Source organism: Bos javanicus, chromosome 16, assembly GCF_032452875.1.
Source record: "Bos javanicus breed banteng chromosome 16, ARS-OSU_banteng_1.0, whole genome shotgun sequence".
In the NCBI taxonomy this organism is placed as follows: domain Eukaryota; kingdom Metazoa; phylum Chordata; class Mammalia; order Artiodactyla; family Bovidae; genus Bos; species Bos javanicus.
Window position 1 is genome coordinate 56,070,236 of NC_083883.1, and position 21,938 is coordinate 56,092,173.

Consider the following 21,938-nt stretch of genomic DNA (forward strand, 5'->3'; position numbering starts at 1 on the left):
TCTACAAAATTTCCCTGAGTGATTTCATCTACTTTCAGCTTTTGACTACCAACTGGATGCTTATGACTTCCAAAATTTCAAGCCACTCTTCTGAGTGCCAGCATCATATAACCAGTTGACTACTAGTCATTCATGTCCAACTGGGGTCTCAAACTATCTCAACCATACCAAACCTTTTGTTCCGTATGTTAATGATGAAGTGACTTACCTATTGAGAGAAGCATGAGTAATCATCCTTCACTATTCAGTTTTCCTCAAACCTGCTCTCCCCTCAACTAACAATCATTATGTCCCATTCATTTTATTTCCTCAGTGTTTTTTGAAACCTTTCCATCCATTTTTAAATCCTTACTTTAGGCTGCCAACATCTCTAACTGGGATTGCTGTGACAATTTCTTAAGTCCATGTTAAAAGTATCCTCAACAGAGCAGGTTCTTTAAAATCAGAGAATGTCTTGGGCTTCCCCCCGTCCCCTTTCTTGATATCTTCCCTATGGTTTTAATACAGAAGAAGCCAGCTAATATACAATAGCAAACATATCAAGCTGGAATATTTATGCTTTCACCAACAGAAAGTCAACTGAATTAATAGAAAGCTGCTAGAGAAGAAACCTAGGGCTTTACTATCCAAAGTATCACATACAGATAAACAAGGATAGATAAGACTTGAATAACACTATAAATCAACTAGACTTAAGACATCCATAGAATGTTCAACACAACAGAACTCTTTAAGTGCTTATGCTTATGAAACATTCTCCAAGATAGACCATATATGCTAGATGATAAGACAAGTCTGAGTAAGCTTAAAAGGATTGAAATCATAAACACTGTAGTCTCTGAATACAATGGAATGAAATTACCAACAAAAAAACCCTTAAACTCACAAATATAGGGAAGTTAAACAACATACTGTTGCCATTTCCTTCTCCAATGCATGAAAGGAAAAAGTGAAAGTGAAGTCGCTCAGTCGTGTCCAATTCTTAGCAATCCCATGGACTGCAGCCTACCAGGCTCCTCCGTCCATGGATTTTCCAGGCAAGAGTACTGGAGTGGGGTGCCACTGCCTTCTCCAATACTGCTAAATAACCTAAGTCAAAGAAGAAATCAAAAGGGAAATTAGAAAATATTTTGAAATGAATGAAAATGAAGATACACCATACCAAAATTCATGGGATGCATTTAAAGTAAGGCTTAGATGGATTTTAATAGCCTTAAGTGTCCATATTAAAAAGAAGAAAGTCTCAAATCAATAATCTTACTTTCCCACCTTAAGACATTGGGGAAAAAAAGATATCTAACACCAGCAACACAATGACAAATTCTCTGTGGCCAAAATATAAGTTCTGAATTTAATATTGTTAAGTAATGCCAATTTTAGATGATTTCTTCCCTAAATACTACAAAAGAGAAACTTATAAACAAAAGACATTAAAAACTTAAAAACCCAAGTATTCTAATATCACAGTTTAATATTAGTTAATGAGGTGTAAATGCAATTTAAAAAAAATCTTGACAGTTCCTTTTTACAATGAATATACATATTTCAACTTGGAAGAGGGAGGTAGAGAGATACTTCAAGGCTGATGTACCCAAATATAAAATCTAGGGTTTTGTTTGATTATTTTAAGCAGATAACTTATAAGCAATCAAGTCTTAACATCAAAGCTAGCAAATAATAGAGGAAACAATTCTCAACTGTATCTTTCAGAGGGCCTCTGGGATACCACTTATTAGTAGCAAATTATGCTGGCATTCCTATCTTTGAAGGAGATTATCACAGGTTCAAGTAATAAGTGAGCAATATGACAACCCAGATAGCGTACTAAAAAGAAAAGACATCTCTTTGCTGACAAGATCTATAAAGTCAAAGCTACAGCTTTTCCAGTAGTCATGTACAGATAGATGTGAGAGTTGGACCCTAAAGAAGACTGACAGCCGAAGAAGTGATGCTTTTGAACTACAGTGCTGGACTCTTAAGAGTCCCACAGACTGGAGATCAAACCAGTCAATCCTAAAGGAAATCAACCTTGAATATTCATTGGAAAGACTGATGCTGAAGCTGATGCTCCAATACTTTGGCCATGTGAGCCTATTCACTGGTAAAGACCCTGATGCTTGGACAGACTGGAGGCAAAAGAAGAGGGCGGCAGAGGATAAGATAGCATCACCGACTCAATGGACATGAATTAGAGCAAACTCCAGGAGATAGTGAAGGATAGGGAAATCTGGAATGCTGCAGTCCATGGGGCTGCAAAGAGTTGGACATGATTTAGCAACTGAACAACAACATAAGCAAATGGAAATTTAAAGGAATGACAAGTTCTAAAATAATAATAGAATGTATGGATGGGTCAAAATATTCTAAAAACTTAGAGTGCTTTATTTTTTAATCCTCATAATAACCTTGCAAAATATTATTACAACTTTGAGAAAATCAGGGCTCAGAAAAGTTAAGCAATGTTCTTAAGATCTCACAGCCACCAAGGGTTGAGATTCCAACCTAGTTTATCTAACTTTACTCTGAAAAAAGTTTTCCCTTAGGTTTTTGAATCATTTCCTGTGACAGTCTGCAAAGATGGCCACAGTTCCTCCCATCCCTTTAGCTACACCCCTTTGTAATTTGACTTTGCTATTCTTTCTATCAAGAAAGAGAATCTTTTCCTCCACTTTGAATCTGGGTGACCTTGGCTTACTTTGAAAACTGTAGTTGAATATAGCATTAGTGATGTTTGTAGAGCTCCAGACAGAACATAAAAGCCTCAAGAAACCTTGCAACTTTCCACTCTTACTCTCTTGGAACATGGTGCCACTATGTGAAGGGCACCTGAGCTAGACCTGAGATGAGACCAACAGAACAGAGAAAAATTGTCCCAGCTCAGACCCCTAGAACAATCAGCCCCAGTTTTAGCTGCCAGATGACTAACCTCTGAGACCAGCAGCAGAACCACCTGCAGCTAACCTAGTTCCAAGCACTAACTCAATTATAAGCAAACAGTTGCTGTTTTAAGCCACTCTAAATTTTGGAGTGGTTTGTTACTCAGCAATAGATTATCTGATTGTTTATATAGTCAAGACACAATTTTACATTTATAAATTTCACTAAAGCCTTTTGAGAAAAGAATAATACTGAATATTCATAGTAGAATCTAAAAGGTTCCCTCAACTGAATTATAAACTTTTAATAAAGTGAATCTCTTCTTTTTATAAGGCCTAAAAATTACCAATATATTTAAGTACCTTCACAAACACCACATGCCTAAACTTAGCTTCTTATTCTTGCAGCATAAATTATCAGTAACTGAGAAGAGCACTCAAGTGTACCAAAATGGTGATATTTTCAAAGCACAGCATGAACAACAAATCCTTAGACTTAACAATATGTACTACTTAGGCTTAATTTGGAGAAGGCAATGGCAACCCACTTGCCTGGGATATCCCATGGACAGAGGAGCCTGGTAGGCTGTGGTCCATGGGGTCGCTAAGAGTCGGATACAACTGAGTGTCTTCACTTTCACTTTTCACTTTCATGAATTGGAGAAAGAAATGCCAACCCACTCCAGTGTTCTTGCCTGGAGAATCCCAGGGACGGGGGAGCCTCGTGGGCTGCTGTCTATGGGGTCGCATATAGACGGACACGACTGAAGCAACTTAGCAGCAGCAGCAGGCTTAAATCTATCTGAATCTTTGTGTTCTATTCCAACCTAATACACTGAAACTGTCATTTATGTAACAGTCCTCCATGTTAATGTGCCAGAGCAGCATTATTAACTTATTGAAAGTGATTCAAATACTCCCAAGTTAGCTGTTATTAGTCTTCACTGGTACAATCTAAAGGCCTAAACTTCCTTACCAGCATCACCTTAGTCATCTTCAACAGGCTATACTTGCTTTCACCCACCTCTAACTTACCTTTACGTACTCCCTGAATCTTTTCCCCCTCTATCCCATATCCCAAAACTGTGTGTGGCGGGGGTGGGATCTGGGTGCTAAGCACTTACAAACCATCTCATTTAATCCTCCAACAACCTTCTGATCAGGTTACAGCAACTTCTATTATTTCTTTGGAAGAGAACCACAAAGCATATTTTATTAGAATATTTCACTGAAAAATAATCAGGGGACTAAAACACAAAGTGAATTTTAATTTTATAAATATTTTAAGATACTTAATATATTGAAATATAACATACATACATAAAAGGTATACAGAGTGTTCAGCTCAATGAATTATCAAAGTAAGCATACCTGTATACCCCGTCCTTCCCAGAAAGCCCCTCACTATACTTCTCAATCATTATCTCTTTATTCTTGTCAGAGCCCACAGCTATCCTAACTTCTAATATTGTAGATTAATTTTAACTATTTTAAAATTCAATGTAATGAAGTCATCAGCATGTGTTTTCTATTTTGGCTTCTTTCATTCAACATATTTGTTAAGGTTGTTTTTCCTACACTTACATTACTAAACTGTTACAAAACATTCCAGTTAAACTACAATTAGAAAGCAAACCTTCATGAACTCATTTTTGGAGTACTGATGATATTTGATTTTGAATGAAGCAAATTTCTAGTGCTGAACTAGAAGGAAAACACCAGGTATCAAACAACAAAACTGGAGAACAAAGAATTCCCTCTTTACTCAAGAAAACAAAGCAACACATGTGTTACACTAATAGCCCTCAGTCCAGTTCAGTCGCTCAGTCGTGTCCAACTCTTTGCGGCCCCATGAATCACAGCCCTAGGCCTTTACTTTTACTTGTTTCTACCTTTTTCTTCCTGAGGGAGCTTGTGTCCTAGACTTCCTTGTGGAACTTCGTAGCTACCACAGGGCTCTGACTGAGTCTAGAACTGGGCAGCAAAGAAAAAACAGGCACATGTATTCAGAATAGGTAAGCTTCAAAGGCAATGTGCTTCTTTTGCAATGGGTGGGTGATACTTAGTGCACACTCTGACCTAGGGAATCTTTGTGTTAAAGATATAACCTATTTAATAATAGCAAAATAACAATAACATTCGTACTATTAAAATGTCCCCATAATCTACTGGCCAAGGCCTAAGGACATTTTTATCACTGTTTATTTTAGTGAAATATGCCTAAAAGAATTCAAACTATTTCCAGAACACAAAGTCACAAGGATATTCAACTGCACATACTTGAAAAAGAATGCTTAAAAAAAAAAGTATAGATTCATTTTCCACTTTAGAACTATTTCTAGACTGTTAATCTCAGGTAAACTTCTATTTTGAAGAGTTTAAAAGAATGAACCAATTGCTACATGGAGTCCAAACCCAGAAGCCTACAGCTACAATGTATCTTATTTACATATATCAAGTGGTTTGAAAAAGCCATATAAATTGTAAAAAGATATTTTGCTGTTCCCAAGTAGTAGCTCAGAGAAGGCAATGGCACCCCACTCCAGTACTCTTGCCTGGAAAATCCTGTGGATGGAGGAGCCTGGTGGGCTGCAGTCCATGGGGTCGCTAAGAGTTGGACACGACTGAGTGATGTCACTTTCACTTTTCACTTTCATGCATTGGAGAAGGAATTGGCAACCCACTCTAGTGTTCTCACCTGGAGAATCCCAGGGACTGGGGAGCCTGGTGGGCCGCCGTCTATGGGGTCGCACAGAGTCCGACACGACTGAAGTGACTTAGCAGCAGCAGCAGCTACTGTTAGAGAACCTACTGATTTGTTATTACTGTACCAGAATTAAACACAAAACATTTCCTCCAAAATAGGTAACAATGATCTCTGAGGGAATAAATACGTGCTTAGGTCTGTGTAGTGTGTGCAACAGGCAACAGAGGACAAAAGGATGGGATACGCCAAACCGCCATGGGTTATACAACAAACAAATCTAATTTTACACGCTATTCTTTCATAAAATAGGGGGCCTCCTTTCTTATCTTGGAGAAGGCAATGGCAACCCACTCCAGTACTCTTGCCTGGAAAATCCCATGGACGGAGGAGCCTGGTAGGCTGCAGTGCATGGGATTGCTAAGAGTCGGGCAGGACTGAGCGACTTAACTTTCACTTTTCTAATCTTAAATCACGAACAATTTGTCCCTCTCCCAATCCTGAACTTTCTCCCTATTTCCCTACACATATTATTATGTGAATTCCCTGAGGGAGGGCCTCAGTTGATTACCTTATTTAAAATGGACCCCTCAACCCTAATCATACTACCACCACAATCTGTGCTTCCCATCTCATTCCTGATTAATTTTTCTCCAAAATACTTCTCACCATTCAATATGCTGTTTCTCTTATTTTGCTACAGTGTGGAACTGCCACTAGTAAAATTTAAGTTCCATGAAGACAGAGATTTTTGTTTGTTTCTCTCTCTCATCGTTTTTGAGTATATTTTATGTGCCAGGCACTATTCTAAATTTTACATGCATTATCTCACCTAGTCCTCACGATGATCCTATTAGATATCAGATATCATTATATCTTAATATTACAGTTGAAGAAACTCAGCACAAATGTTAGGTAATAAGCACAAGGTCACATGGTAATTAACTTGTCTCTATTTTTTTAAACTGGTAATGCCTTCTGTAGCCTTTGTTTCTTTAGTTACCTCACTACACAACGTGACACTCAATGTACACAACCTAGTAATCTGGTAAGCATCCTAGATTCCACCCTCTTCTACCTTCATTAAAAATTTTATATCATTTCTTACATCTGTATCTTCCTTTCTATCTCTCTTTCTATGATTGAAGGCTGTATTCATTCATTCATTCAAAAATTACTTACTGAGCACTGACCAAGTGCCACACACTGTCTTAGGATCTGAAGATGTAGTTCCTAGTGAAACAAAGTCCCTGCTCTCATACAGGATATATATAGTCTCTCTCACCTGGATCACACAGTGACCTTCTAAGTGATCTGTGTGCAGCTTTGTCTTCCTTCACCCTCCTCACAGCAGCTGGTCATTCACTTATGGTTTTCTTCTATGACCAAAAACAAAAGCAATAAAAAAGGACAATAACTTGAAAGATCCTCTTTCACAAGAGGATATCAAAATGGCCAATAAGTGTATCAGATACTTCTAAGAATCATCACAAGGGGAGTTTAAAGTAAAATGGCAATGAGAAACTATACCTAGCAGAATGGCTAAAAAAAAAAAAAACTAACTGACAATACCACATATTAAAGGCTATATGAGCATGCAAAATTCTCATACAATGCTGCTAGCAGTGTGAACTGGTACATTTGGAAAACTGGCAGTAGCCTCTTAGATTAAACAAAAGCCGACTAAGGACTCCCAAATTTCACTGCCAGAGGAATGACTACATATGGTTACCAAAAAACGTATGCAATAATGTTCATAACAGCTTTACTCATAAAATGCCAAAAACAGACTGTAAACAATCCAAATGTTCATAAACAGTAGAGTGGATAAACTGTGACAATTTCATACAATGGAATACTATACAGCAAAAATAAAAATAGAACAACTGATCTACTGTTAAATATAACATGGCCAAATTTCAGAATACTACAATCAACAAAGCCAGATACAAAATAGCACCTTCTGCAGGATTCAGTTTATAGAAGGAGCAAAAAGAATACATGATGTACGATTTAGAAGAAAAACAGACTATGGTGCTAGAAGTGAGAATTTACTCTTGGGAAAGTTGGGAAACACTGGGGAGGAGAAAGAGTAGAAAGAATTCTTAGGTGCCAGAAACACTGAGTATCTTGATCTGGATGGTGGTTACACAAGTGTACATACATAAAAAGTCATCAAGATGTACACCTATGATTTTTGCCCTTTAGTGGGTGTGTTTTGTACCTCAAACATAAAACAAAAACAAAAAAAAACACAACTCTTTGATGGTGCCTTAGCAGAATTGATCCCAACTGCTTGAACACGTCATACAAGATCCCTGGGTTGTGGCCCCTACCTACCTCTCTAGCTTTATTTTTCATCACCATCTGCCTCAGGTTTTATATTTTAGCAACGAAAGTACGAAGATTTCCCCACACACAACATACGCTTTTTCACTCTAGGTCTTGTCTGGCTCAAATAAGTTAGGGATGTTAAACCCCTATTCACCCTTTAAGTCTCATTCAATTCAGGAAACTCCAGAAATCTCTTTAAAGCCCAGTATATATTAGGTTGCCCCTCTGATGGCTCCAATACATTCTAAACTTTATCTATAAGAGAAAATCCATACTGTTGTATACTGCAGTATGCCATTTCATTATTGTTTAGTTGTTCAGCTGTGTCTCTTTGTGACCCCATGAACTGTAGGCCACCAGATTTCTCTGTCCATGGAATTTTCCAAGCAAGAATACTGGAATGGGTTGCCATTTCCTCCACCAGGGGATCTTCCCAACCCAGGGATTAAACCCACATCTCCATGTCTTCTGAATGACAGGCAGATTCTTTACCACTGAGCCACTGGGGAAGCTGCTCCATGGCACATATCTGCTCAATAATTTTTAAATGATTGAAAAATATCACTACCTGATTGTGGCATGTTTCACATTTCTAAAGATAGTGCTGGACAAGTCACATGAAAGGTAAGAGTGCAGAATATATCACATTGGTTCTATTTTTATAATTCTGGTACTTAATATTTAGAAGAAAGTATACCTCCAAAATTAACCACATTCTTAAAAATATCTATAAATGAGGCAAAGCTAAAACTGAAGTAACAGATTAAAAAGTTAAGGATAAAGAAGCTAATCTGGAAAGACTATATATTGTGTGACTCCAGCTACACAATATTAGATTCCACAGGAACATATGAAAAGATACTTCACATCATATGTTATCAGGGAATGCAAATTAAAACAATAAAACATCACTACACACTATTAGAATGGCCAAAATCTGGAACACAGACAATATCAAATGTTGACAAAGATGCGGGGCCAACAGGAACTCTAATTCATTGTGGATAGGAAGGCAAAATAGGCCAGTTAACTTGGAAGACAATTTGGCAGTTTCTTACAAAACTAAACATATTCTTACCATACAATCCAGCATGACTCTCCTTGATATTTACCCAAAGGAGCTGAAAATTTGTATCCACACTAAAATCTGCATGTGGGTATTTACAGCAGCTTTATTCATAATTGCAAAACTTGGAAGCAATCAACCAAGACGTCCACCAGTGAATGGATAAATAACTGTGGTACAATCAGACAATGGAATATTATTCAGTTCTAAAAAAAAAATAAATGAACTACCAAGCCATGAAGAGACATGGAAGAAACTTGAATGCATATTACTAAATGAAAGAAGAATGCATATTGTACAAATCCATAGAATGTACAACACCAAGAGTGAACCCTAACCCTAATATAAACTATAGATTTAAACATCAATTTTAAGTTTATCAATTATAATCAATGTACCACTCTGGTGGTGAATGTTGATAATAAGGGTGGCTATGCATGGGTTGGGGAAAACTTGGTACCTTCTCAATTTTACTGTGAACCTAAAACTGCTCTAAAAACAAACAAAGTCTTTTTAAAGCTAAAAAGAATATTTTAAAAAGTTAATAACTGAATTTGAAATCTTCCTTCTCCTTTGCCACTTATCATTTTGTCATTATACAGCTGTGAAGATGAGTAAAGTTTTAATACTCTGAATACGGTGAATTAACTAATAATGCATGTCAATCATTAGGGGAATAAGTGCTACAGCTTCAATATTTAAAGGTGTTTTCAAGAGATTATCTGTTCTAAGCTACTCTTAAATGCTTTTAAAGAGATTTAAATATTACATTTTCTATCCTAAGGATTTTCTTATTCAAAAAACCCTCTCTCCCTCCTCCTCTCCTTTTTAAAGCAGGAGAAAGAGAATAAATTGAAAGGAACTTTTGTGACCTTATGAGTAGATTTTATCAACTGCAGACTAACATAATAAAATGACATTTTCAAAAAACTTGACTCAGGTAACTCATAACTCAACTTTTCTAAATGTATGAAGAGCCTTACATTTTTTAAAAGTTTTTAATAAATTTAAAGAGAGGCTAGATTCAAGCAAAGAGTGACAGTTTTAATCAAAACAGTAATTAATGTAAAAACTGACATATAAAACATGGGTTTTAAGAGCAGTAATTACAGGGAAAGCATTTCAAAATGAAGGTTAAAATTCAGGCTTTTTTTTTAATACAGTACTTAAACATGCAAGACTACTACTCTTTTAACAGAATGTCTTCACAAAAATGAACTTTTGAGCAAGCATAACTATCAATAACCTCAGATATGGAGATGACACCACCCTATGGTAGAAAGTGAAGAACTAAAAAGCCTCTTGATGAAAGTGAAAGAGGAGAGTGAAAAAGTTGTCTTGAAGCTCAACATTCAGAAAACTAAGATCATGGCATCTGGTCCCATCACTTCATGGTAAATAGATGGGGAAACAGTGGAAACAGTGTCAGACTATTTTTTTGGGCTCCAAAATCACTGCAGATGGTAATTGCAGCCATGAAATTAAAAGACACTTGCTCCTTAGAAGGAAAGTTATGACCAACCTAGATAACATATTCAAAAGCAGAGACATTACTTTGCCAACAAAGGTCCGTCTAGTCAAGGCTATGGTTTTTCCAGTGGTCATGTATGGATGTGAGAGTTGGACTGTGAAGAAAGCTGAGCGCCAAAGAATTGATGCTTTTGAACTGTGGTGTTGGAGAAGACTTGAGAGTCCTTTGGACTGCAAGGAGATCCAACCAGTCTATTCTAAAGGAGATCAGTCCTGGGTATTCTTTGGAAGGACTGATGCTAAAGCTGAAACTCCAATACTTTGGCCACCTCATGCGAAGAGTTGACTCACTGGAAAAGATCCTGATGCTGGGAGGGATTGGGGACAGGAGGAGAAGGGGACGACAGCGGGATGAGATGGCTGGATGGCATCACTGACTCGATGGACGTGAGTCTGAGTGAACTCCAGGAGTTGGTGATGGACAGGGAGGCCTGGAGTGCTGCAATTCAGTGATAGACAGGGAGGCCTGGTATGCTGCGATTCATGGGGTCACAAAGAGTTGGACACGACTGAGCGACTGAACTGAACTGAACTAAACCAGTGTACAGTGAAGGTCAAATCAAGACCATACACAGTATGGCTATTTTCAGCAAAAGCAGAGGTACAGCTTACCCCAAAAGAAAAGCAAAAGAGACTGACACAAGGCTCTCCATTTTTCAAGCTCTGGAAACTTGAACATGATAATCTGAAGAATGTTTAAGAAGATACAGGTTTATGTGGTAACCAAATTGGATGTTACAAAGTATTTGAATAGAATATAAACTACACCAGGGGCCAACAGAGAATTTTGGATGGCAACAATGTTCAGTTAAAATTCTATTCACTCTTACCAGCTAATATTCATATTAGTACAGGAAATTAATTTTTATTAGACAAAGTGGGTCATACACAGAGCAAAAAAGTTTTTCCATCATAACTGAATTATAGAGAAGAATCAGTGAAATAAATTTCATTTTCAAGTTCTCATTTTTTAAAGAATTAGTACATCATTATTTATTAAATCTATAGCTATAACCTCTACAGTTTTGATATAAATCACAGTCCCCAATAAACTCTTCAAATGTAACTGCAACTTTAAAATTACTGTAAAAGCAACCCCAACTAGTGGAAATCCCCAGAGAGAACTAGAAAAAGGAGTTCTAGATTCTGATCTAATTTCTGCCAGTTATTAGCTCTGAGACATGTTTACCTTTGATAAGAATTCAAAAGGTGTAGAGAAAAAACGAAGAAAAAGATGACTCTAGATTTTAGGGACAAGAAGAGTGGAGTAAAAGATGATGCCCTGATAGGAAACCACATTATAATGGACAGCATCTGGAAAGGCTGATTCTTTGGGGGAGTAAAGAATTTTAAATTATGTTAAGTTTAGGACTGCTGGCAGCATAAGCCAAAGCACTGAAAATGTAGGCTTAATGACAAATTGAGGCTCTGTAGGTAAATTCTCTGTGAGAGTGAATGTAAATGGAGAATCAGATTTTGACTGGTATCAGCGTTCTTCAATAGAACTTCTTGAGATGATGGAAATGTGCTATATCTGCATTTTCCAATATAGTAGCCACTAGCCACATGTAGCTACATGTAGTGATGGACAAGGAAGCCTGGCATACTGCAGTCCATGGGGTCGCAGAGAGTCAGACACGACTGAGCAACTGAATTGAACTGAGCCACATGTGGCTACTGAACCCTTGAAATGTGGCTGGTGCAACTGAGGAACTAAATTTTAAATTCTGATTTTAATTAATTAAAATTTAAATTTATCCATACAACAGAGCATTATTTAGCAATAAAAAGAAATGAGCTATAAAGTCATGGCGAGACAGGGAAGAATCTTAAATGTACGTTGCTAAGTGAAAGACAATCTCACCCGTAGAACCATACAATACAAATCATGAACTGTAAAGTAAACTATGGACTTTAGTTAATAATTTGTCAATACTGGTTTATCAATTATAACAAATGAACCAAACTAATGTAAGATGTTAACAGAAGTAACTGTGGGGAAAGGCATACATGGAAACATTACTTACAGTGCAGTTTTTCTATAAACCTAAAACTGCTCTATAAGAAAATCTAAATAATCACATGTAGCTAGTGCCTGGTAACAGCACAGGTTCATATTAATGAAAGACTGATGTGGGAAGAGAATGAGAATGGTATTTCATTCTTTACCACCAACTCCACCAGTACACAAGGTTTATTTTTATGTTGAATACTAACATTTGACAGCAGAAAATGTTCAAATATTCTAGATGAATATCTTTCTAAAGTGATTTTTATTAAAATTTAAGAAAGTAAAATTTATTGAATGCATACTATACTAAAGATATAAGTTAACTCACTTAAATTTCGAAACAATCCTTTAAGATATTACCATTTCTGTTTTTAGAGACAAAAAATTATACAGTTATATGATAAAAGATGGGAACTAAGATACATCTGACTCCAAAGTCTATGTTTTAATATACTCTGTATATAGTTTTATGATTCCCAAATCACACACATAAGGGAATGTTCCCAAAATGAATCTACCATGAAGAACAACAGGTTATACTGCAAAATACAATAATTAATTAATTAATTAATGATATACTCAGAAGTCTAAAGTGTCTTTGTATTTCATTGTCCCAAGCTAATGTGATAATGTAGGACTGGATAAATACAAGCTGGAATCAATACTGCTGGGAAAATATCAACAAATATGCAGATGATACCAGTCTAACGGCAAAGTGAAGAGGAACTAAAGAGCCTCTTGATGAGGGTGAAAAAGGAGAGTGAAAAAGCTGGCTTAAAACTCAACATTAAAAAAAAAAAAGATCATGGCACAAAGTCCCATCACTTCATGTCAAATAGAAGGGGGACAAGTGGAAACAGTGGGCTCCAAAATTACTGCAGATGGTGACTGCAGCCATGAAATTAAGAGACGTTTGCTCCTTAGAAGGAAAGTTATGACCAACCTAGACAGCATACTAAAACGCAAAGACATCACTTTGCTGATAAAGGTCCATACAATCAAAGCTATGGTTCTTCCAGTAGCCATGTATGGATGTGAGAGTTGGACCATCAAGAAGCTTGAGCGCTTAAGAACTGATGCCTTCAAATCAGGGTGCTGGAGAAGATTCTTGAGTGTCTTTTGGACTGCAGGAGATCAAACCAGTCAATCCTAAAGGAAATCAACCCTGAATATTCATTGGAAGGACTGATGCTGAAGCTCCAATGGGAACAGCTGACTCATTGGAAAAGACCTTGATGCTGGGAAAGACTGAAGGCAAAAGAAGAAGAGGGTGGCAGAGGATGAGATGGTTAGATAGCATCACTGATGCAATGGACATGAGTTTGAGCAAACTCCGGGAGACAGTGAAGTACAGGGAAGCCTGGCATGCTGTAGTCCATGGGATTGCAAACAGTCGGACACAATTTAGAGACTGAACAACAACAACGGTGATTTTTTATCTTACTACTCTTCCTGCTGTCCATCTTACCTAGAGTGCCTCTACTCCCACACCTAATTTGCATTTTTAATCTGCTGTGAAATTATATCAAACTTCTTAGAATAACACACAGTGCAAGAGAGGTTCTAAGCCAGTTGCCTTCATATAGATGATTTAGTTCATTAATATTTAATGAAGGCTTTTTGGCTATTTCTTATTCTAAATTGGGATCTGGCCAGATGATACACTGTTTTATAATGAAGCTAAGAATATAATGATCCTGTTTCATTCACAAATCTTACACTAAACCATATTTTCAAGCATAATCTCTAAACATAACCTCATTTAAAGATGTTCTTTTATGATTAAATGTATTAATTTAGCACACTAGCTTTCTAATAAATGTTACTAATAATTCTAATAATTAAATGTTCTAATAATTATGTTATCAACATAAACGAGGTATATGTAAACATAAATATTTACAAAGAGAGTTGAAATTTTCCTGAAAAAATTCACTAGTAAAAAAAAAAAAAAGAAGGGGACTTTGCTGGTGGTCCAGTGGCTAAGACTCCATGCTCCCAAGGCAGGGGACCTAAGTTTGATCACTGGTCAGGGAGCCATATCCTACACCTGCAACTTCGACCAGGTGCAGCCAAATAAATAAATATTAAAAAAAAAAAGAGAGAATAAGAGAAAGCAGGAATTTTACGGCATTGAATTCTAAATATATCTATATAATTTTTTAAATCACTTTTAAAGTTGCTCTTAAAACACTTAATAATTAAATTTTCCCTAAAAGAGATGAAATTAGCATCAAAATTTAAATTTTTCTTCCCTGCTTAGAGCTTTTGTATCTGTAAAGTATTATAAATCTTTAACAGATAATATAAAATCTGTATTTCACTTCTCATCGTAAACATTAAAATTCAAATTTATTAGGGGAAGTACCTAATTTTGAATTTTGGAAAAGAATAAAAGAGTATTTTCAAAGCCCAAAATTGAAGCTTTAAATTCAGCAGTAATTCTAAATTTACAGAAGTCCAACTTTATTATACTTTATTCCAGAAAGAAAAAAAAGTCTGTTTATTTTCTCCCTCAATCAACCAACAAACATTTACAAACCAATTGCTTCTGTTTAACATGCTTTTGGAGGGAATTAGGTATAGAGTTGGAGAAGGCAATGGCACCCCACTCCAGTACTCTTGCCTGGAAAATCCCATGGACGGAGGAGCCTGATAGGCTGCAGTCCATGGGGTTGCTAGGAGTCGGACACGACTGAGCAACTTCACATTGACTTTTCACTTTCATGCATTGGAGGAGGAAATGACAACCCACTCCAGTGTTCTTGCCTGGAGAATCCCAGGGACAGGGGAGCCTGGTGGGCTGCCGTCTATGGGGTCGCACAGAGTCGGACATGACTGAAGCAACTTAGCAGCAGCAGCAGCAGGTATAGAGTCCGGAGAAGGCAATGGCACCCCACTCCAGTACTCTTGCCTGGAAAATCCCATGGACGGAGGAGCCTGGTAGGCTGCAGTCCATGGGGTCGCCAAGAGCCGGGCACGACTGAGTGACTTCACTTTCACTTTTCACTGTCATGCATTGGAGAAGGCAATGGCACCCCACTCCAGTGTTCTTGCCTGGAGAATCCCAGGGACGGGGGAGCCTAGTGGGCTGCCGTCTATGGGGTCACACAGAGTCGGACACGACTGAAGCAACTTAGCAGCAGCAGCAGCAGCAGGTATAGAGTCAAGACCAAGGTTTTGAAGATTTAGTCAACAAGCAAATCCAAACAGCCTCAAATGTTAGCTGAATAAAAGTCATAAAGTTAGACTCATAAAGATAAAAGACCTTCAATCTAACCAGCATTTTCTACTGTAACTTCAAATAAGTTCTTGTTTATTAATATTCCAAGTTTATTTTATATATTAAGAAAAAACAAAAGGCAAACAAGTTGCAGACAACAGACTAAGTATTCATTGCTCACAATTGTAGAGAACATTAAAATTTAGTTAATTCTCACAACCCTAATGAATCTGAGAGTTTAAGTACAACTTCTCTGGAGTGATCAAAACAAAAACGTCAAAATGCTGTGACTTCCAACTTTTCTCCCATAAAGAATCCCTGGCAGCATGCCTACTGTACTTAGAGAAGAACACAAAGAATGAGGTGGTTTTTGATTCCTAACAATCATATCACAAAGTCTTTTCTTGCAATTTCAATTATACACAGCACTCGTGCTCAATCTTGGCTCAAAGTGATTTTATGTTAAATTCACAGAGACAGAAAGTAGTATGGTGGGTTGCCAGGGACTGGGGGAGGGGGAATGGGGAGTAACTGCTCAATGGGTACAAAAGCTTCCTTTTGGGGTGATAAAATGTTTTGGAATTAGACAGAGGTGGTGGTTGTACAACATTGTGAATGTATTGGCACTGAACTGTTAAATATGGTTAATTTTATATTATGCGATTTAAACCTCCATTTAAAAAAATTTATGTTACAACATATAGACCATTTTAGAGTTCTTCAAAAACATTGTTACCACATTCAAATGCTGTTTAGATCTTGGAGATATTTAGAAAAAAAGCATTACAAGCTAAATTATCACCATATATATACAGTAATAGGTGTGTATTGATATCAGTGCTAAAATGCCTGAGAAACATCGAAATATTGCTGACATACTTTGTAAATAATCTCAAAAAATATATAAATGAACCTTGCGATATTTAATCCTCTAGGACAGAACACAACTTTAGTCAGCTCAACTGGGCATGTTAAGGTGAACTCAAAATTACTAAAATTTTTCTCTCAAACCTCAATCAGACATACTGTAAACTGATGAGAAATGTCTAATATTACATAAAGAGTAAACAAGAATATAAGAAGTAAACAAGCACAAATCTGACCAACACTGGATATAAATAAATATGCTAAAGCTAACTGTCTTGCGGATGTAACGCAACATCACTTCAGATTGAGTACACTTCACACATGAAAATGTATAAACTCAACATTAAGAAACTTTGGAGTAAGAAAAATTCCTTTATATAAATGGTTGACAAAATTAATATTATGCTATACCCTCAGAGGCTAGTCCAAATACAGTCTAGACTTTAGGATTAAACAAAAGAAATGGTAATCTTAAAGTAGATCCTAATAGCAGGCTGATTTTGAAATATGTGACTGTCTTGATGCAGGTCAACCTGAGAATTTAAATCCACTTGAATCCAACCCCAAAGAATACCTGAACTCCTGAGCACATACAGGGCCAAAGCTAAACCAGGTCAGCATACCCTGCCAAGGAACATCCTGCTCCGAAGTGTCCACCAAACAAGGATCATTTATCAGTTTATTCTTCACTTTACTGGATACCAACCACATCCAAGATATATGCAAGAAAAGACTCATCAGGCCCCACCAAACTCCATTTCAAGCTCTAATATCTGGAGATAAAAAATGCTGCAGAATTCTAAATGGTCTATGGCTTTAAAAAATTATAAATGAAGAGCTTCAAATGTAAGCTGACCTGACCTTAACATCATTGAAAGTTACTAAAATCATTTAAAAATCTTCGTATTTATTTCAAAGGTACAATTTAGTTAACAAATTAAAGCCATGAAACAATTACAACATTACCACAAATCTGTTCTATGTAAACAGTATGAGTTTCTATATGTATGGCATTCAGATGTAATAAAACCAAAATCGAGGGTTTTTTCTGTAATTTACATGAGTAAATACTTTCTCAAACTTGTAAGTGAATACTGGCAGGGTACAGATAATGAAAATAGAAAGGATATTAGCACAAAAGGCAAACTCAATATTACAAAACATAGTTCATAGTTTAAAAAAAAGAAATTCGTCATAAAGGAGATGCAAATTTAACCTTGGGACATATGGCAGGAGTAGCAGTAGTAAAACATCTATTAATAAGTTGAGTCACAAGACTTGGGTTTGAGTAAGCTTTTTCATCTATTAATTAAGTGGTCTTTTTGCCAGTTATAGTAGCTTCTCCTTAGACTGAGACTCTTACTATATAAAATGAGAATACCAGCAATACTACAGACGAATTAGGAGGAATAAATGCAAATATTTTTATTCATTTTATAAATATGCTTTGAAAAACTGTAATTTTAGATTTTTAATGTATTTAAAAAAGCCTTTCAAATTTCTTCAAATGAATTAAACATATAGTAACTTTTAATATTACCTCAAAAATACAAAACTAATTCTTAAGCTGTGGTCCCAAAACTTCTTAGAGGAAATTCTTAAATTATCACTTGAGAAAATCTGAATTGACATAATTGGAATAAACATTAATATTGAGGACATGACAATTGAGGGGTCACATCTTAAAACAGCTTGACACAAACAAAAGCACAATTCTCCAAGAGCTTTTTCAATATCGAATAGAAATTGGGACCTAGCCTCAATGCTTGTTGGGTCAGCATCTAATTTCAAACACAAAACCATCAACACTTAAAAATCTTTGTTTTCAGGAAGATGATGAGGCAAATTAGTCCTTAACACAAGATCTGTTTTCACAACAAAGCACACTGACCACTTAAAATTTACAAAATCATAAGTTACTACAATTGTTCTAATAGGTTTAGAGTCACAGATAAATTTAAGTATCAGTCACAGATAAATTTAAGTATCATGATATAGAGATTACTTGCACTCTGTATCAATCTAACACAATTCAGCAAAAAAAAAAAAAAAAAAGACTGACTGATTAAATTATAACTTTGAACACTTTAAAAATGTCCCTTTTGAAATGTATTCCCAGAAAATTCATATCAGCAGGAGCCATGTGAAAGTTGTTCTCTCCCCACTACCTAAAAAGTCAAAACATCCGCAACGTTATTTATACTAGACATAAAATGAAAGTCATTCATATTCATCTATTATACTTCAATTCTAAACAATAAAATAGTCCAACCTCCACGTTTATTCAATTGCTAGTCTATTTACCGTGAGTTTTTGTGGAAGAACCAAGGACCAGTGCCTCTCATTAAAGTTCATATAACCTGAAAATGCTCTAAATTACAACAGACATGGACAATTCTAACTAGAAGTTCACCCTAAAACTGTGTAAAAGATATTAACTGGCATATTCTCTGCACAGCACAGGTTCTGTGAAGAACGCAAACCAGTTGGACCATGAGAGTGAATGTTAAATAGTGCAAAGCAGTCTTTCGGACGCATTCAAATATTTTTAATGTAAATTTCTCCATACCGCCGTAGAAACTGAAATAGAAATAACTTGGATAATTTCCTCCTTGAGAAATTAAGTTTAGGAGAAATAGTAGTTAATTGTTTTTTTTTTAGTAGTTAATTGTTGACGTTTCAGAAATCACTACACAGGGCAACTATAATGCGTCTTGATAAGCCTAAACATTCAACAGAGAACAGTTGTTTCTACTTTTCGAAAATTGTTAAAAAAAAAAAAAAAAAGACAAGTTCTAGCCTGGCGATGAACCTCTTCTGTCTCCTGAAGAAATGCTTCATTCGGTCTATTTTATCTAGTTAATATTGCTTCTTATGAGGCACACTAATAATTTAAAACGGTTCCTTTGAAGAAAAGTTTTATTCAAACATTACAATTTGTCTCCGCGTTGCCAGTAAGCGGCTTTGTTTCCAGTTTCTGGGACTATTCTGGGATGTCAAGAGTTATATTATTTACCGTTCCAAAAGAGCCCTTGTTTCACTCTCACCCTGGACGCGAACACAATTGATGTTTACAGAGAACCGATGCCTAGAGATGTTTAAAGAGGAACAGTCTTTAGCTCTCTCTCTCTCTCTCCATCCTTTGTCGATAATCACATTTTACCTGGTAGATTTCTTGCTGTTGTGCACTTTTTTTTTTAAACACCTGCAAACATAACCGCCCTAGCGCCGCCGGGAAGAAAAAAAGACTACCGGGCTCGCTCTGCAGTAGCTCCAGGCAAACAGACTTCGTAAAACCCACTTGGCCAAGGAAAGGGAGCGCTTAAGGGGTAGGGGAGAGGGAGCAGCCTTGAGGTGCAGGGAGGCAGAGGCGGCGCCTGTTTACAGACGCCTTCACCTCCTCCACTCCCGCAGCCTGAGGGTCCAAAAAGCATCCCCTGGGCGCTCTCTGCTCCCGCCGAGGTCCTCGGACTAACAGAGGGGCTGGGCAGCCTGGTGGCCCCCTCCCTATGGCCGAAGCCTCCCTCGCCCTCCCCACGTCCAGGGCGGCGTCTGTACCTCCCCACGGCCTACCCACCCCTGCAGGCCCTCCCGGCGGCATGCGGAGGCCTGAGGCCTAAAGGACGCCGGCCACTGACAAGCCCCTGGACCACCGGCGAGGTCCGAGACCGGGCGGGCGGACGCCACGGCCGAGGAGCCGAGGGCGGCCGAGGACAGACCCTGCCCCGCCGCGGCCGCCTATTGTTCCCGACGGAGGCCAGGCCGCGGCCGCCCGGCTCCCCACGCCGCCGCCGCCGCCGCCGCCTGCCGCTCGCTCACCGCGCTGGTCCGAGCAGTAGCTCCTCTCAGCTCCGAGTCCCCGCGGCCGTCGCCACCGCCGGGGCAGCCACCGCTGCCGCCGCTGCCACCGTCGACTCTGACTCTGTCCCAGGCCGCCGGGCCACGGCCGCCGCCGCCACCACCAGCGCCGCCTCCGGCCCCCCACCTGCTGCTGAGGCTGCTCCTGCAGCAGGGGCCATCTTGTTGGTCTGCCTCCTCTTCCTCCTCCTCCTCCTCCTCTTCCTCCGCCCCGTCGCTAGTTGTCCTCGTCCCCTTCCTCTTCCTCGGGCTCCGGCCCGCCCCAGAGACTGGGGCGGAGACGAGGGCGAGGCTCCTCCTTCCGGGGGCGGGCCATGCGGAGGGGGCGGGGCGGGCGCGGGAGCAAAGCTCTGAGTCACCCGCCACCAACGCCGTGGAGGGAGGGCGGCGTCGCTCCCCGCCTGGACCCGGCGCGCACCCACGCCCTGAGCCGAAGAACTGGTCCCCCAGCGCCTCGGCGTCCCGCGGGCAAGTGGCCAGACGGCGAGGGTGAATTCGAAAATTTCTGACATTTCCAACCGGTCCGGCGCTCACCTCTAGTCCCTTGGCTATCTCAACCCGTCCCTCTACTCTTGTTTCTTTTTCACGTCTCTCCTCCTACACCTCAGAAGAATTTGTTCTTATCTCGTTTTATCCTGGTTCTTGATCACATCAGCTTTGCCCTAGTCACTCCTTTTACAGAGTCTCTGAAGAATTCAGCCTCCCAACAGGGCTGAACAGTCCAAAGGCCTGGACACTCGACTGCCTCAAAACGTCTCTCCAGGCCTATGTGACCAATTAACAGCTGTCTGAGGGAGGACAGGAAAAGAACTGGCTCTTAGAAGAAAAAACTCGGATCTAAAAGCTAACCTTGTGGTTATTGAAAGTCTCTTCTCCCTTATGGAAAAGAAGTCATCTTCATTTGGGGTCATGGAAGACCCCTTCAAGACAATTCAGTTTAACCAAACATTTGCTTTTAAGAAAGGAGAGAAATGGGGATTCTTCTTATACCATACAGTCCTAATTTCAAAATAAATCAGCTAGAATAGAGAGAGACGGTCCTCAAATAAGCACGCAATTAATACTCTTCTGCATTATCATCCCTTTGTTTTTTCCTCAGGTCTGGCCAAGAGAAGAGAGATTTTGCTGTCCTGTCCTTTCTTCCCTGCATACATCCCCAACACCAAGAGAAGTACTATATTTAGAGAAGCTTCTGTTTTTAAGCTGATAAATTCAATTACTGTAACAGCCAATGTTTTTATATTATTTGTAAATAATATATCACACACCTTCCTAAATTCTGAGCAGAGAACAGTTCTTTTTAGTTGCTAACACCCTCCTGCTACTCAAATTTCAGCTTCTTTCTAGAAGACCTATTGATGCCTTTATACTGATTGGAATTTAGTCTCTTTGAAGTGGGCTGAATCAGTAACCATCTCTTCAACCCAGTAAATAGTAACCCCAGTCCTGACAAGGGCAAATTTCTAGCT

General features: G+C 38.4%; 1 protein-coding gene across 6 annotated transcripts in view; it reads right to left on the reverse strand.

Moving 5' to 3' along the window:
* Positions 1-20,519, reverse strand: part of RC3H1 (ring finger and CCCH-type domains 1) — a 75,623-nt gene extending 55,104 nt beyond the window's left edge. For 4 of the 6 annotated variants that reach the window (XM_061381700.1, XM_061381703.1, XM_061381702.1 and 1 more), the window contains exon 1: positions 20,431-20,518. The gene's annotated coding sequence lies outside the window, so the exon portion shown is untranslated. Of the gene's footprint in view, positions 1-912; positions 20,000-20,430 lie in introns of those variants that run through there. The other 2 variants (XM_061381699.1, XM_061381698.1) reach the window with 2 other exon arrangements.
* Between the last annotated feature and the right edge of the window lie 1,419 nt (positions 20,520-21,938).